This window comes from Saccopteryx leptura, chromosome 9, assembly GCF_036850995.1.
Source record: "Saccopteryx leptura isolate mSacLep1 chromosome 9, mSacLep1_pri_phased_curated, whole genome shotgun sequence".
Lineage (NCBI taxonomy): Eukaryota > Metazoa > Chordata > Mammalia > Chiroptera > Emballonuridae > Saccopteryx > Saccopteryx leptura.
The window spans coordinates 47,293,470-47,310,421 of record NC_089511.1 but is presented as its reverse complement, the minus strand read 5'-3'; the positions used below and the strand labels follow the sequence as shown (position 1 = coordinate 47,310,421).

Genomic DNA, 16,952 nt, shown 5'->3' with positions numbered 1-16,952 from the left:
TAGGCCCTTATCTGAGCTGTTGTTTGAAAATATCATTTCCCATTTAGTTGGCTGTCTGTTTGTTTTGTTGTCAGTTTCTCTTGCTGTGCAAAAACTTCTTAGTCTAATGTGGTCCCATTCATTTATCTTTGCCTTCACTTCCCTTGCCTTTGGAGTCAAATTCATAAAGTACTCTTTTTTAACCAAGGTCCATGAGTTTAGTACCTATGTTTTCTTCTATGTACTTTATTGTTTCAGGTCTTAGATCCATTTTAAATTAATTTTAGTACAAGGGGACAAACTGTAGTCGAGTTTCATTCTTTTGCATGTGGTTTTCCAGTTTTCGCAGCACCATTTGTTGAAGAGGCTTTCTTTTCTCCATTGTGTGTTGTTGACCCCTTTATCAAAAATTATTTCTCCTCTTTCATTTTGGATTTTGTTTATATGAGTCCTTTCTCTTTTTTCCATGGTGAGTCTTGCCAAGGGTTTGTCAATTTTGTTGATCTTTTCAAGGAACTAGCTCCTTGTTTTATTAATTTTTTTCTATAGTTTTTCTGTTCTCTATTTCATTTGTTTCTGCTCTGATTTTTATTATTTTTTTTCTTCTGCTGGTTTCAGGTTGTCTTTGTTCTTCTTTTTCTAGTTCCTTAAGATGTGAAGTTAAGTTGTTTACTTGGGCTCTCTCTTGTTTGTTCATATAGGCCTATAGTAATATGTACTTCCCTCTTATTACTGCTTTTGCTGCATTCCAGAGATTTTGATATATCGTATTGTTATTTTCCTTTGTCTGTATGTATCTTTTGATCTCTGATCTATTTCTTCTTTGACTCACTCATTTTTTAAAAGTATGTTGTTTAGTTTCCACATTTTTGTGGGTTTGTTTACCTCTTTTTTTTTGCAGTTGAATTCTAGTTTCAAGGTTTTATGATCAGAAAATACACTTGGTATAATTTCAATTTTTCTGAATTTGCTGATGTTATTTTTGTGGCCCAACATATGGTCAGTTCTTGAGAATGTTCCATGTACACTAGAGAAAAATGTATACTCTGGCACTTTGGGATAAAATGTCCTGTAGATGTTTATCATATCCAATTGTTCTAGTGTTTCATTTGAGGCCAATATTTCTTTGTTGATTTTCTGTTTGGATGAATGATCTAGAGCCGTCAGCAGTGTATTGAGGTCTCCAAGTATGATTGTATTTTTGTCAGTTTTTGTTTTTAGGTCAGTCAGTAGTTGTCTTATATATTTTGGTGCTTTTTGGTTTCGTGCATATATATTAAATGTTATGTCCTCTTAAGTCAATGTTTCCTTAATCATAATGAAATGACCGTTTTTGTCTCTGATTACCTTTGCTGTCTGTAGTCAGCATTGTTTGATATGAGTATTGCTACACCTGCTTTTTTTTTGGATGTTATTTGCTTGGAGTATTGTTTTCCAGCCTTTCACTTTGGATTTGTTTTTATCCTTGTAACTTAGATGTGTTTCTTGTAGCAGCATACAGTTGTATTTTCTTTTTTAATCCATTCTGCTACTCTGTGTCTTCTTATTGGTGAGTTCAATTCATTTACATTTAGTGTAATTATTGACACTAGAGGGTTTTCTATTGCCATTTTATATATTGCTTTCTGTTAGTTTTGTATCTTATTTGATTCTTTTTTGTTTTTCTATCACTTGTTTTTGTTTGGTTGTAATTCATACTTCTTTCCTCTGTTACTTCTTTTTTCAAGTCATGTGTTTCTGTGGTGTTTTTTTCAGGGGTGGTTGCCATTAAGGAATGGAAAGGGTACTTACCATGTTCATTGTAATACACTATCTCATGAGTGCTTCTGCACTCCATTCTTCTTTGCTACTATTAATCTTCGTCCTCTCCCCTTTTTTGTTTTTGTTATCACAGTTTAAATTTGATTTTATTGTGTTCTTTGTGGAGCTTTTACTTGTGGTTTTGTTTTAACCTGTAATGGTTGGTAGGAAGATGCCCTAGTCACTGCCTGCATAACAGGAGGTCTTAAAAGCTGCCAAGTCCCAGTGCATGATTTGGGTCTGCAGATGCCCCGTGTCATTCATATATGGCCGGCTAATTTAACAAATCACTTCCTTCAATAAAACTCTTCAAAATTCAATAAAAAAACAACCTGCCACGTCCCTCCTCCAGGTCCTTTTAGAGCACAACCTTGAGTATGAAAGCTCTGCTGACCAGAGCCACCAGCTTAAGTAGGCAGGGGGGCGAGTTGACTTCTGTTCAGGCTCCTTTCTAAGGTTCCTGGGTATGTCTAGTTAAATTTGCCTTAGTGTTCTGTGAGACTGCTCTCTGCAGGCTTCTCCCTTGTTAAGAAGCCTACAGCCTAGTCTGCCCAACTTCTGCAGTGTTCTCTGAGGTCTGTTCTGTAGGAATGTGTTTTTTACCTTGTATCGGCTGACAGGAAGTTGCCCCAGCCAATGCATGCAGAGCAAGAGGCCCTAAAAAATATCACATCTCTCCTCAGGTTCTCTTAGATCGCAGACCTGAGAAAGAAGACCTTGTCAGCCAGAGCTGCTGCCAGTGTTAGCCAGCTGGGCAGTGAGCAGACTGTGGGTTAGGCTCCTTTCAGCAATCCAATCCGCAGGTCTGCTCTCCAAAAGCCGTCTGCAAGCTGCCTGTGTGCCCCTCCCCCTAGCACTTCCATATTTTTTCTTCCCAGGTAATGTGCTTTGTTAGCCTGTATGGCTGGTGGAGGTGCCCCACCTGGAGAGGTTCAGGTGTAGGGAAGCCGACTTTCATGCACTCCCCACTCGCTGTTGTTCAGGGAGCACTTTTAAAAGGGATTACATTACTGGTTAAAAGGGATTACATTGAGACTCTGGTTGCAGCCCACACAGAAGGCTACTGCTAACAGTCTCCAACCTAGCCCCTCTGTCCAGGAATGCAGGCACCCATGCCCGGGGTGCCAGGATGAGCCACTCATACACTGTCCATGCTCGCTGACCAGGATATCAGAAGTAAACAAGGCAACTGCCCACCCACCTCTGCCAGGGTTTGCTGTTGGTGTTAGCTCCACACTCCATGTGAGCCACGGGCACACTCTCTCCTCAGCTTGAATGTCTCTGCCCTAGCCCAGCTTTTCCCATACCCCCAGCTCTTGCTTTCTCTCAGTTCCAAGTAAAAGCAACCCTTGCTCAGGTCAGTGAAGAAGGTGGAGTATTCCATTCTTCGTTTTTTTTTTCCTTCATAGTGGATTATAAATTCAGCTACCGTTTCGCCCAATTGTACCTTTGTTTGGTATATGTGTATTTCAGATGCTCCTGGGATTGTTTTTCTGTCTCTACTTGTTGAATTTGTTGAAATTTTGAGGAGAGGTGTCGGGAGCCCTCCTCACGGGATCATTTCTCTGACATCACTTCTCGCAAAGGCTTTTTAGTTTGATATAGTCCCATTTGTTCATCCTGTCCTTTATTTCACTTGCCCTTGAAGATAAATCAGCAAATATAATGTTATAAGAGATGTCAGAGAGTGTACTGCTTATGTTTCCTTCCAAGACATTTATGGTTTCAAAACATACATTTAAGTCTTATCTATTTTTAGTTTATTTTTGTGAATGGTGTAAGTTGGTGGTCTAGTTTTATTTTTTTGCATGTACCTGTCCAATTTTTCCAACACCAGTTTTTAAAGAGACTGTCTATATCTTATTGTATGCTCTTACCTCCTTTGTCAAACAAATATCAATTGTCCATCGAGGCGTGGGTTTATTTCTGAATTCTCTGTTCTGTTCCATTGATCTGTATGTCTATTCTTTTTTTTTTCAGAAATAATACTAATTTAATAATATAGAAATTTAGATTGTATATTTCCAAATCTGTAAAATATATGTACATTTGTATCAAGATTGCAAAAGAAAACAAATTATAATAATTTTGTCAATATATTCTCATATTTAATTATAGATTAAAATATTCACTTTAAATATTTTTAATATTTCTACAATAAATTTCTGTTTGTTAGGTTTTAAAAAAATTGACCCCCAAAATAATTTATTTTTATACTGTGGCTCACAAATTCCTCAGAAAGCCTCTGATTACATGGACTTCTTTTTTTTATAAATAATTTTTTATTAATTTTAATGGGGTGACATCAATAAATCAGGGTACATATATTCAAAGAAAACATGTCCAGGTTATCTTGTCATTCATTTATGTTGCATACCCATCACCCAAGTCAGATTGTCCTCTGTCATCTTCTATCTAGTTTTCTTTGTGCTCCTCCCCCTCCCACTCCCTCTCTCCTTCCTTCCCTCCCCCCCCATAACCACCACACTCTTGTCCATGTCTCTTAGTCTCGTTTTTATGTCCCACAAATGTATGGAATCATACAGTTCTTGTTTTTTTCTAATTTACTTATTTCACTCCATATAATGTTATTAAGATCCCATCATTTTGTTGTAAATGATCCGATGTCATCATTTCTTATGGCTGAGTAGTATACCATAGTGTATATGTGCCACATCTTCTTTATCCAGTCTTCTATTTTTTTACAGTGATTAAAGTCTTTAAGAAAACTCTTGGCCAATGCAGCAAGAATCCATAAAAGAGTAGTGTCCTTAACATGTTCACCAAGTTCAAGTTGGCACCAACACCATTCCAAATCCCTGCAAATGCAACCCAACCCCAGTTCAGTCCATTAGGAGATGTCACAAGGAGCAGGAGTCCAGGAAAAGTCCACATCCAGGAAAAGTCTGCATGGCACTGGAATTGTTGTCACAATTCTATACTTTGCAGCTCATGTCCAAGTCCCAATGTCCCCTGCTTCTAGCTGGTAATGATTCAGGTAGACTTGAAAAGCCATCTGCAGCATGTGTGGAGATGGAACTTCTGTTCTCCTCTGCCTGGAGAGATGAGACCAGGTTGCTTTTCCCTGGAGCTCTGCGACTGTGGCTTGGTAAAGAGAACCTTGGGATACACTAAGCTGGGTGGCAAAGGTAAATTCATAATAGAAATTGGCAAAAGGGGGAAAGAGAGATCTAAATTAGAAGTAGGTCCCAGCCTGAAATATGAGTGGTGCATTGAGGTAGGAGGAATGAAGGAAATACTATATATTAAACAAAGCAGCAGAAAATAGGACTATTAACACCCACAACAGAGATCTTTAAGGGAAGAATAAAAAACCTGACTATTCAGGCAAGACATAGTTAAGTGGCCCTTGTGCAAATGAGATCAGTTTACCTGCTTCTTGGAGGAAATACCCTAGGCTCATCCACAGTGTCATAGATGGGGCCAATGGCCGTGGGCACCTTCAGCCTTCAGTGGCAAACCCCAGCATTCTGGGCAAGGTTAGGTCATAGGTGGCTGGAGCAGGGCTGGAAGAGACTGAACCCTCCCTTAGAAGAGTGAGAGAGAAGCCTACCTTCCAGTGTTCCCTTTTCCTCGCAGGAGAGGCATGAAAGCCTGGCAGGCTTTAGCTCAATGATCTTCCTATTCACTATTGAAGCAGGACCCAGATGGTATCCTATGAGACCCCTTTGGGGTGTTGGAGCCTTTAAGGGTGTATCCTAAAAGCTGGTAGTTCACCTGATCTCTATTGAGCTTTTTCTGCCTCTTGCTACCTTAAAAGCCATGCTCAGAAGATCTCGCTGAGGGGTTTGAGGATCCCCATCTGCCTATATAAACCTTTTCTGTATATCTGGAGCTATTTGGAAAAAGACAAAACAGTGTTATTAGCTGGATCAAATAAAAGAAGGTAGAAGTTTGCAGGAGAAAAAGATTTGGTGTCTCCTGTTCATCAGCATTCAAAAGAAATTTAAAAATTTTTAAGTAAAAAGCATGATATGGTAGACCCGAAGGAGTTCCAGGATATGACTCCCCCCTTTTAAATTTTTTTAAATTGACCTTAAAATATTTGCTGGGTACACTTTAATAATACCTTGACTTTAAAGATTGTAAGAAATACCCATAATTCGAAAGGTTTGACAAAATACAGTAAATGCTTTTGCTACATATGCAGGAGCATTGTCAGTTTAACCAGTTTAGGAAATCCAATAATAGAAAAATGCATACAGACAATGAGCTATAACATGCTTAGCAGCCTCTCCTGTTCTGACAGAAGTTACTATAAATCCAGAATAGGTATCCACTGTAATGTGGATATAGGACTGTTTGCCAAATGAAGGTATATGAGAATATGTCTATTCTTATGCCAGTACCAAGCTGTTTTGAGTACAATGGGCTTGTAGTATAACTTGATATCAGGGAGTGTAATACCCCTCACTGTATTCTTCTTTTTCAAGATTGCTGAGGAAATTCATGTTCTTTTTTGGTTCCATATAAATTTTTGGAATATTTGTTCTATATCTTTGAAGTATGCCATTGGTATTTTAAAAAATAATTTTCTTTAAAATATTTTTTTGTTTTATATATTTATATATTTATTTATTTATTTATTTCATTTTTCCGAAGCTGGAAACAGGGAGAGACAGTCAGACAGACTCCCGCATGCGCCCGACCGGGATCCACCTGGCATGCCCACCATGGAGCAAAGCTCTGCCCACCAGGGGGCGATGCTCTGCCCATCCTGGGCGTCGCCATGTTGCGACCAGAGCCACTCTAGCGCCTGAGGCAGAGGCCACAGAGCCATCCCCAGCGCCCAGGCCATCTTTGCTCCAGTGGAGCCTTGGCTGCAGGAGGGGAAGAGAGAGACAGAGAGGAAAGCGTGGCGGAGGGGTGGAGAAGCAAATGGGCGCTTCTCCTGTGTGCCCTGGCCGGGAATCGAACCCGGGTCCTCCGCACACTAGGCCGATGCTCTACCACTGAGCCAACCAGCCAGGGCTATATATTTATTTTAGAGAGGAGAGAGAGAGAGAGAGAGAGAGAGAGAGAGAGAGAGAAAGGGAAGAGGAGCAAGAAGCATCAACTTCCATACATGCCTTGACCAGACAAGTACAGGGATTTGAACTGGCAACCTCAGTGTTTCAGGTTGATGCTTTATCCACTGCACCACCACAGGTCAGTGTCATTGATATTTTAATAGGAAGTGCATTGAATTTATAGATTGCTTTGGGTAGTATAGACATTTTAATGATGTTTATTCTTCCTATCCATGAACACGGTATATGCCTCCACTTGTTTGTATCTTTCTTGATTTCTTTTTTCAATGTCTTATAATTTTCTGAGTACTAGTCTTTAACCTCCTTGGTTAAATTTACTCCTAGGTACTTTCTTTTTTTTTGTTGTTGCAATAGTGAGAGGGATAGTTTCCTTAATTTTTCTATCAGACAGTTCATTGTTGGTGTATAAAAATGCCACTGACTTCTGAATATTGATTTTATATCCTGCAACCTTGCTGAATTTATTTATCAGTTCCAGTAGTTTTTTGACTGAGACTTTCTATGTACAGTATCACTTCATCGGCAAATAATGATAGTTTTACTTCTTTTTTAATTTGGATGCCTTTTATTTCTTCTTGTTGTCTGATTGCTGTGGCTAGAACTTCCAGAACTATGTTGAATAAGAGTGGTGAAAGGGGGCACCCTTGCCTTGTTCCTGATCTTAAGGGGATTGCCCATTGACTATGATATTGGTTGTGGGTTTGTCATAGGTGGCCTTTATCATGTTGAGGTATGATCCCTGCATTCCTACTTTGCTGAATTTTATCAAATGCTTTTTCTGCGTCTCTTGATATTATCATGTGATTTTTCTCTTTTCTTTAATTTATGTGATTAATCACATTGTTTAATTTGCAAATATTGTACCAACCTTGCCTCCCCAGAATAAATTCCACTTGATCATGATGTATGATTTTTTTTTCATGTATTGCTGGAGGTGGTTTGCTAATATTTTGTTGAGAATTTCAGCATTTAAGTTCATCAGGGATGTTGGCCTATAATTTTCCTTCTTTGTAGTGTCTTTGCCTGGTTTTGGAATGAAGATTATGCTTGCCTCATAAAAGAAGCTTGGAAGTCTTCCCTCTTTTGAATTTTTTGAAATAGCCTGAGAAGGATAGGAGTTCATTCTTCTTTAAATATTTGGTAAAATTCACCTGTGAAGTCATTTGGCCCAGGTCTTTTGTTTGTTGAGAGTTTTTTGGTAACTATTTCAGTCTCATTTGTTTAATTGGTCTGTTTAGGTTTTCTGATTCTTCCAAATTTTTTTTAAATTTTTAATTTTTTTACAGAGACAGAGAGAGAGTCAGAGAGAGGGATAGAGAGAGATGAGAGGCATCAATCATTAGTTTTTTCATTGTGCATTGCAACACCTTAGTTGTTCATTGATTGCTTTCTCATATGTGCCTTGACGGCGGGCCTTCAGCAGACCGAGTAACTCCTAGCTGGAACCAGAGACCTTGGGTTCAAGCTGGTGGGCTTTTTCTTCAAACCAGATGAGCCCACGCTCAAGCTGGTGACCTCTGGGTCTCGAACCTGGGTCCTCTGCATCCCAGTTCGATGCTCTATCCACTGCGCCACCGCCTGGTCAGGCTTTTCCAAATTAATTTTTGAAAGAGTATATGTTTCAAGAAATTTGTCCATTTTATCTAGGTTGTGTAATTTTTAGGAATACAGTTTTTCATAGTACTTTCTTACAATGCTTTGAATTTCTGCTGTGTCAGTTGTTACTTCTCCACTCTCATTTTTAATTTTATTTATTTGAGTCCTCTCTTTTTTTTTGATGAGTCTGGTTAAAGGTTCATCAGTTTTGTTTACCTTTTCAAAGAACCATCTCTTGTTTTCATTGATATTCTGTATTTTTTTTACTTCTATGTCATTTATTTCTGTTCTGATCTTTATTATTTCCTTTCTTCTACTTCCTCTGAGCTTTATTTGCTGTTCTTTTTCTAGTTCTTTTAGATGCAGGGTTAAATTGTTTACTTGAGCTTTTTCTTGCTTATCAAGGTATGCCTGTAATGCTATGAACTTCCCTCTCAGGACTGCTTTTGCTGTGTCCCATAAATTTTGAGTTGTTTTATTTTCATTTTCATTTGTTTCAAAAAAATTCTTATTTTTTTTTATCTCATTGTTAACCCATTATTTATTTAATAACATGCTATTTAGTTTCCAAGTGTTTGCATGTTTTTCAGCTTCTGTATTGTATTGTAGTTAATTTCTAATTTCATGTCATTGTCATCAGAGAAGATACTTGGTATGATTTCAATTTTTTTTTTTGAAGCTGGAAATGGGGAGAGACAGTCAGACAGACTCCCGCATGCGCCCGACCGGGATCCACCTGGCACGCCCACCAGGGGCGATGCTCTGCCCACCAGGGGGCGATGCTCTGCCCCTCTGGGGCATTGCTCTGCTGCGACCAGAGTCACTCTAGCGCCTGGGGCAGAGGCCAAGGAGCCATCCCTAGCGCCCGGGCCATCTTTGCTCCAATGGAGCCTTGGCTGCGGGAGGGGAAGAGAGACACAGAAAGGAAGGAGGGGGAGGGGTGGAGAAGCAAATGGGCACTTCTCCTATGTGCCCTGGCTGGGAATTGAACCCGGGTCCCCCACACGCCAGGCCGACGCTCTTCCGCTGAGCCAACCGGTCAGGGCCTGATTTCAATTTTTTAAAATTTATTGAGACTCATTTTGTTTCCTAACATGTGGTCTATCCTAGAGAAGGTTCTATGAGCACTTGAAAAGAATGTATAATTCTTCTGCTTACGGGTGAAAGGTTCTGAAGATATCTATTAAATCCAGTTGATTTAATGTGTTGTTTAAGGTTGTTGTTTCTTTGCTAATTATTTGTCTTGAGGTTCTATCCATTGATTTTAGTGGGGTATTAAAATTTCTGTTACTATAGTATTGCTGTTAATCTCGTCCTTTATGTTGATCAAAATTTTTATATATTTCGGTGCTCCTATATTAGTTGCATAGATATTTATAATGGTTATATCTTTCTGTTGGATTGCTCCCTTTATTATTATGTAGTGACCTTCTTATCCCTTACTATAGCCTTTGTTTTAAAGTCTATTTTGTCAGATATAAGTATTGCTACTCCAGCTTTAAAAAAAAATTTCATTTGCTTGAAATATTTTCTTTCATCCCTTCACTCTCAGTCTATATGTATCTTTTGTTCTGAGGTGAGTCTCTTGTAGGCAGCATATGTATGGGTCCTGTTTTCTTTTGCATCCAGCGACCCTATGTCTTTTGATTGGAGCATTTAATCTATATACATTTAAGGTTATTATTGATATATTGTTGTTTATTGCATTTTATTCTTTAAATCTACAGTTCTGTTTTTCTAGATTTTTTTCTTTCTTTTGTTCTGTTTACGGCAGGCCCCTTAACATTTCTTGCAGCATTGGTTTAGTTGTAATGAATTATTTTAGTTTTTTTTTGTCTGGGAACCTTTTTTTTCTTCTTTAATTTTAAACAATAATTTTGCTGGATAAAGAAGTCTTGGTTGTAGTCTCTTGTTTTGCATTACTTTTAATATTTGTTGCCATTTCCTCTGGCTTGTAGTGTTTTTATTTAAAAGTTGGATGTCATCCTTATGGAGGCTCCTCTGTAGGTAATTGACTGCTTTTCTCTTGCAACTTTTAGTATTTTCTCTTTATCTCTTAATTTGGGCATTTTAATTATGATGTGTCTTGGTGTAGGGCTCTTTGGGTTCCTCTTTAATGAGACTCTGTGCTTCTTGAACTTGTGTGACTTTTTCCTTCATCAACTTAGGAAAGTTTTCAGCTATGATTTCTTTAATCAGATTCTCTATACCTTTTTTTTTCTCTTCTTCAGGAAGCCTTATAATGTGGATATTGTTCCTCTTCATGTTGTCAGAGAGCCCTCTTAGGGTTTCCTCAAACTTTTTGAGCCTTTTTTCTTTTCGCTGCTCTGCTTCTGTGGTTTTGTTTTATCTTTTCTTCTAAATTGCTGATTTGATCCTCTGCTTCATCCAACCTGCTTTTAATTCCTTCTAGTGTAGTCTTCATTTCTGATATTGTATTTGTCATTTCTGACTGGTTCTTTTTATGATTTCAATTTCCTTTTTGATGCTTGCTATCTCTTTATTTAGTTGCTCATTATGTCTGTCCATTGTTGCTCTAAGATCCTTAGCATTCTAACAATCATTATTTTGTACTCTGCATTTGGTAATTTAATGACTTCCATCTCATTAATTTTTTTTTCTGGAAATTTCTCTTGTTGATTCATTTGGGTTGCATTTCTCTGACTTCCCATTTTTTCTGTGTATAGACTCTTCCTTTGGGTGTGCTGTTTGAATAGCTAGCTGAGTCTAGGGTTTAAGTTTTCTGCTTCCAGCTATCAGTTGTGTGGTTCTAGATCTTCTTGGGTTGGCATTATCTGTTGTTTGTAAACCGCAGTGGGCTACTTGTCATCAGTTGCTGCTCCTTTTGCTGTTTGTGTGTGTGGTTTCTGTTCCTTGGTAGTGTGGGAGGAGCCAACCTGCCTATAAGGATCAGCTTCCTCCTGCTTATAGCTGTCAGGAGTTCTGTACAAGCTGCAAGCTCTGAAAGATTTGCCTCCGCTTTTCAGGTGCTCCAGCTCCTCTTGCAGCTGCCTCATCTTTCCAGAGTCTTCTGTTGAAAGACTGTAGTGTGGGCCCTACTGGCCTCACCTAACTTACCCCTGCACAGATTGCTAACTTGTTGGGTTAGGGTAGCTGAAGTTGGGACTACGATGTTAGTGGGACCCCCTACTTTAGGGGTCTCTTGAGCTGTAGCTCAGTACAGGGAATGTGGCTTCTACTTCAGGGCCTAATCCCTCAGCCTCTGCTGGATACAAGAATTTTATTTCTCCCTAACAAGGTGAGCCACAGAAAAGTCTAAATTCCTCTGATTTTCTCTTTCTGCTACCTCTAATTGCTAGCTACTTGCTGGGCCCAGCAGGGAACTCCAGGGTTTAGTGTGGGGGCAGTGGGTGTGGCTTGCTCTTTGGTCCCAGTTGTCACTCTATCAGACTTCTTAAAAAAACATATCAGTAGGGTGTTGCCACAGGAGTGAGGTGGGTGTGTCCTCTGAGTTCCAGAGGTGTGGCCTGGTTCTGTTCTTAGCAGTGGAGGAGGGAGGTGTAGCTCAGGTTTCACCTGAAAGCTGAGTCACTGACCCGCCCCCTGCTTCTTAGCCTTTCTGAATGAGCCTTTCCCTTGGTTGGATATGGAGAGATTTCCGGGTGTGGGGCAGCTGCCTTTTCCCAGACAGGTGCAGGATAAAGGGATCGCTCCTCCCCTATATATGTCTATTTTAGCCCTGGGGAATGACTCATTGCAGGTGTTCTGGTCACCGTCGCCATGTCTCTCCCTGTATCTCCAACTTTATACTTTCCTCATGCAACTCTAGTCCTCTCAGCTCTCCTGTCCCCAGAGCCCCAGGCAAGTGGCCTTGAGTGAGATTTTCTGCATGGGCCCTTTAAGGCTGAATCTGCCACTTTGAAAGCTATACCCCCTCCACCCTGCAGACAGAAACCCTGCTCTTTTTACCACTCAATGCTGTCTGGTTGCCTCTTCCAGGCATTGGGGCTCCAAGCTGGGGACCTGAGCCTGAGGCTGAGGCCTCCCACCTTTCAGGGCCCCTCTCCCCACAGTGAGAGTTCTTCTGGGCACTCCACTGCCTTTCGCTCCTGGGAATGGGGCAGCCCCCACTGCGTCTCTGCACTTCCTACCAGACTTGGTGTGGATTTTTCTGTGATCCTTGGTTATAGTAGAGTCCTCTTCATATTGTCCAAAGTTGGTTTTTCACCATAGTTGTTCTTAAATTAGTTTTAATCCAATTTGGTCCTGGGAGGTGGCTGTTGTAACGTCTGCCTACTCTGTGGCCATCTTCTCCACTTCTTAATTAATTTATTTTTATTTAGACAATTAAATTTAACAGGGTGACATTGGTCAACTAGAGTACAAAGATTTAGAGAAAACATCTCCACATAATTTGGACAGTCGATTATTTTGTATAGCCATTACCCAAAGTCAAATCTTATTGCCCATTTTTTAATTGGATTGTTTAACCTTCTTGGTGTTGAGTTTTAGAATCTCTTTATAAACTTTGGTTATTAACCCCTTATCAGATGTATTGGTGAATATGTTCTTCCATTGTGTGCGTTGTCATTTTATTTTGTTCAGGTGTCTTTTGCTGTGCAAAAGCTGTTTAGTTTGATATAGTGTCATTTGTTTATTTTGTCCTTTATTTCACTTGCCCATGGAGATAAATCAGCAAAAATACTGCTACAAGAGATATTGGAGAGTTTATTGCCTAGGTTTCCTTCCAAGATATTTATGGTTTTATGACTTACATTTAAGTCTTTTATCTACTTTGATTTTATTTTTGTGAATGGTGTAAGTTGGTGGTTTAGTTTTATTTTTTTTGCATGTACAAGTCCAATTTTCTTAACATTATTTATTAAAGAGTCTGTTTTTACTCATTATATGCTTTCACCTCCTTTGTCAAATATCAATCGACCATAATGGTGTGGGTTTATTTCTGGGTTCTCTGTTCTGTTCCATTGATCTGTATGCCTGTTCTTATGTCAGTACCAAGCTGTTTTGATTACAATGGCCTTGTAGTATAATTTGATATCAGGAAATGTGATACCTCCCACTATATCTTTGAAGTATGCCATTGGTATTTTAATAAGCACTGCATTGAATTTATAGATTGTTTTAGGTAATATAGCCATTTTAATAATGTTTATTCTTCCTATCCATGAACACAGTATATGCTTCCACTTGTTTGTATCTTTCTTGATTTTTTTTCAACATCTTATAACTTTCCAAGTAGAAATCTTTTGCCTCCTTGGTTAAATTTACTCCTAAGTACTTTATTATTAATATTTTTGGTATTGTTGCGATAGTAAAGGGGATTGTTTCCTTAATTTCTCTTTCAGATAGTTTATTGTTGGTGTATAAAAATGCCAGTGATTTCTGAATATTAATTTTATATCCTGCCATCTTGCTGAATTCATTTATTAGGTCTAGTAGTTCTTTTGACTGAGACTTTAGGGTTTTCTATGTACAGTATCATGTCATCAGCAAATAATGATAGTTTATCTTCTTTTCCATTTGGATGCCTTATATATCTTCTTCTTGTCTGATTGCTGTGGCTAAGCCTTCTAGAACAGTTGAATAAGAGTGCTATGTTCCTGATCTTAAGGGGATTGCTTTTAATTTTTTTAAAGTTTTGCCCACTGAGCATGATGTTGGCTGTTGGTTTGTCATAGAGGGCTGTATAATGTTGAAGTATGTTCTCTGTATTCCCACTTTACTGAGAGTTTTGATTATAATTGGATGCTGGGTTTTATCAAATGTTTTTTCTTTATCTAATGATATAATGATGTGGTTTTTATCCTTCCTTTTATTTATGTGATGAGTCACATTTATTGATTTGCGAATATTGTACCAGCCTTACCTCCCCAGAATAAATCCTACTTGATCATAATATAGAAATTTTTAAATGTATTGCTGGATCTGGTTTGCTAATATTTTGTTGAGAATTGTAGCATCTATGTTCATCAGGGATATTGACCTATAGTTTTCTTTCTTTGTAGTGTCTTTACCTAGTTTTGAAATGAGGATAATGCTTGTCTCATTAAAGGAGCTTGGAAGTTCTCCCTCCTCTTGAGTTGTTTGAAATAGCTTGAGAAGGATAGATGTTAGTTCTTTAGATTTTTGGTTAAATTTGCCTGTGAAGCCATTTGGTCCAGGACTTTTATTTGCTGAGAGTTTTTTGATAACTGTTTCAATTTCATTTGTTGTAATTGGTCTCTTTAGGTTTTCTTATTCTTCCAGATTGAGTTTTGGAAGATTGTATGTTTGTAGGAATTTATTTATTTCACCCATCTTGTCCAATTTTTTGGCATATATATCTTCATAGTATTTTGCAGAATTCTTTGTATTTCAGTGGTGTCAGTTATTACTTCTCCACTTTTACTTCTAATTTTATTTACTTGAGTCCTATCTCTTTTTTTCTTGATGAGTCCAATTAAATGTTTATCAATCTTGTTTACCTTTTCAAAGAACCAGTACTTGATTTTATTGATCTTTTGTAATTTTTTTAGCCTGTATGTAATTCATTTTCAATCTGATCTTTATTATTTTTTTTCTTCTCTTCCTCTGGGCTTTATTTGTTGTTCTTTCTCTAGTTATTTTATTTTATTATTTTTTTTTTATTTTTTTTTTAATTTTTTTTAATTTTTATTTATTTATTTTAGAGAGGAGAGGGAGAAACAGAGAGAGACAGAGAGACAGAGAGAGAGAAGGGGGGAGGAGCTGGAAGCATCAACTCCCATATGTGCCTTGACCAGGCAAGCCCAGGGTTTTGAACCGGCGACCTCAGCATTTCCAGGTCGACGCTTTATCCACTGCGCCACCACAGGTTAGGCCTCTCTAGTTATTTTAGATGCAGAGTTAAGTTGTTTATTTGAGCTTTTTCTTGCTTATTAAGGTATGTCCGTAATGCTGTGAACTTTCCTCTCAGGACTGCTTTTGCTGTGTTCCATAAATTTTGAGTTGTTGTATTTTCATTTTCATTTGTTTCAAGATAATTTTTGATTTCTTCCTTCATCTCGTTGTTAACCCAGTCATTATTCAATAACATGCTATTTAGCCTCCAAGTGTTTGAATGTTTTTTAGTTTTTCTATTGTAGTTGATTTCTAGTTTTATGCTATTGTGATCAGAGAAGATGTTTGATATAATTTCAATCCTCTTAAATTTATTGAGACTCATTTTGTGTCCTAACATGTGATCTATCCTAGAGAATGTACCATGAGCACTTGAAAAGAATGCATATTCTGCTGCTTTTGCATGAAAGGTTCTGAAGATATCAATTAAATCCAGTTGATCTAGTGTGTCATTTATGGCCACTGGTTCTTTCTAATTTTCTGTCTGGAGGATCTATTCATAGATGTAAGCGGGGTATTAAAATTCCCTATTATTATAGTATTGCTGTCAATATCACCCTTTATGTTCATAAAAATCTGCTTTATATATTTAGGTGCTCTATATTAGGTGCATAAATATATACAATGGTTATATCCTTCTGTTGGATTGCTCCCTTTATCATTATGTAGTGACGTTCTTCATCTCTCTCTCTCTTTTTTTTTTTACAGGGACAGAGAGAGAGTCAGAGAGAGGGATAGATAGGGGCAGACAGGAACGGAGAGAGATGAGAAAAATCAATTATCAGTTTTTTGTTGTGACACCTTAGTTGTTCATTGATTGCTTTCTCATATGTGCCTTGACCACGGGCCTTCAGCAGACCAAGTAACCTCTTGCTTGAGCCAGCGACCTTGGGTCCAAGCTGGTAAGCTTTTTGCTTAAGCCAGATGAGCCCGCGCTCAAGCTGGCGACCTCAGGTCTCAAACCTGAGTCCTCGGCATCCCTGTCTGATGCTCTATCCACTGCACCACCGTCTGGTCAGGCCATCTCTTTGTTTTTAAGTCTATTTTGTCAGGTATAACTATTGCTACCCCAACTTTTTTTAAATTTCCATTTGCATGAAATACTTTTTTTTTATCCCTTCACTTTCATTCTATATGTATCTTTTATTCTGAGGTGGGTCTTTTTAGACTTCATATGTATGAGTTCTTTTTCTTATCCATGCCACTACCTTATGTCTTTTTTTTTTTTTTCATTTTTCTGAAGCTGGAAACAGGGAGAGACAGTCAGACAGACTCCCGCATGCCCCGACCGGGATCCACCCAGCACGCCCACCAGGGGGCGACGCTCTGCCCACCAGGGGGCGATGCTCTGCCCATCCTGGGCGTCGCCATGTTGTGACCAGAGCCACTCTAGCGCCTGGGGCAGAGGCCACAGAGCCATCCCCAGCGCCCGGGCCATCTTTGCTCCAATGGAGCCTTAGCTGCGGGAGGGGACGAGAGAGACAGAGAGGAAAGCGCGGCGGAGGGGTGGAGAAGCAAATGAGCGCTTCTCCTGTGTGCCCTGGCCGGGAATCGAACCCGGGTCCTCTGCATGCTAGGCCGACGCTCTACCGCTGAGCCAACCGGCCAGGGCTACCTTATGTCTTTTGATTGGAGCATTTAATCCATTTACATTTAAGGTTCTTATTGGTATATACTTATTTATTG

General features: G+C 38.9%; 1 non-coding gene across 1 annotated transcript; it reads right to left on the bottom strand.

The window, feature by feature from the left end:
* Positions 1-6,696: 6,696 nt before the first annotated feature.
* On the bottom strand, positions 6,697-6,772 carry TRNAT-AGU (transfer RNA threonine (anticodon AGU)). The gene has a single exon. It is a non-coding gene; the product is annotated as a tRNA-Thr (tRNA).
* Between the last annotated feature and the right edge of the window lie 10,180 nt (positions 6,773-16,952).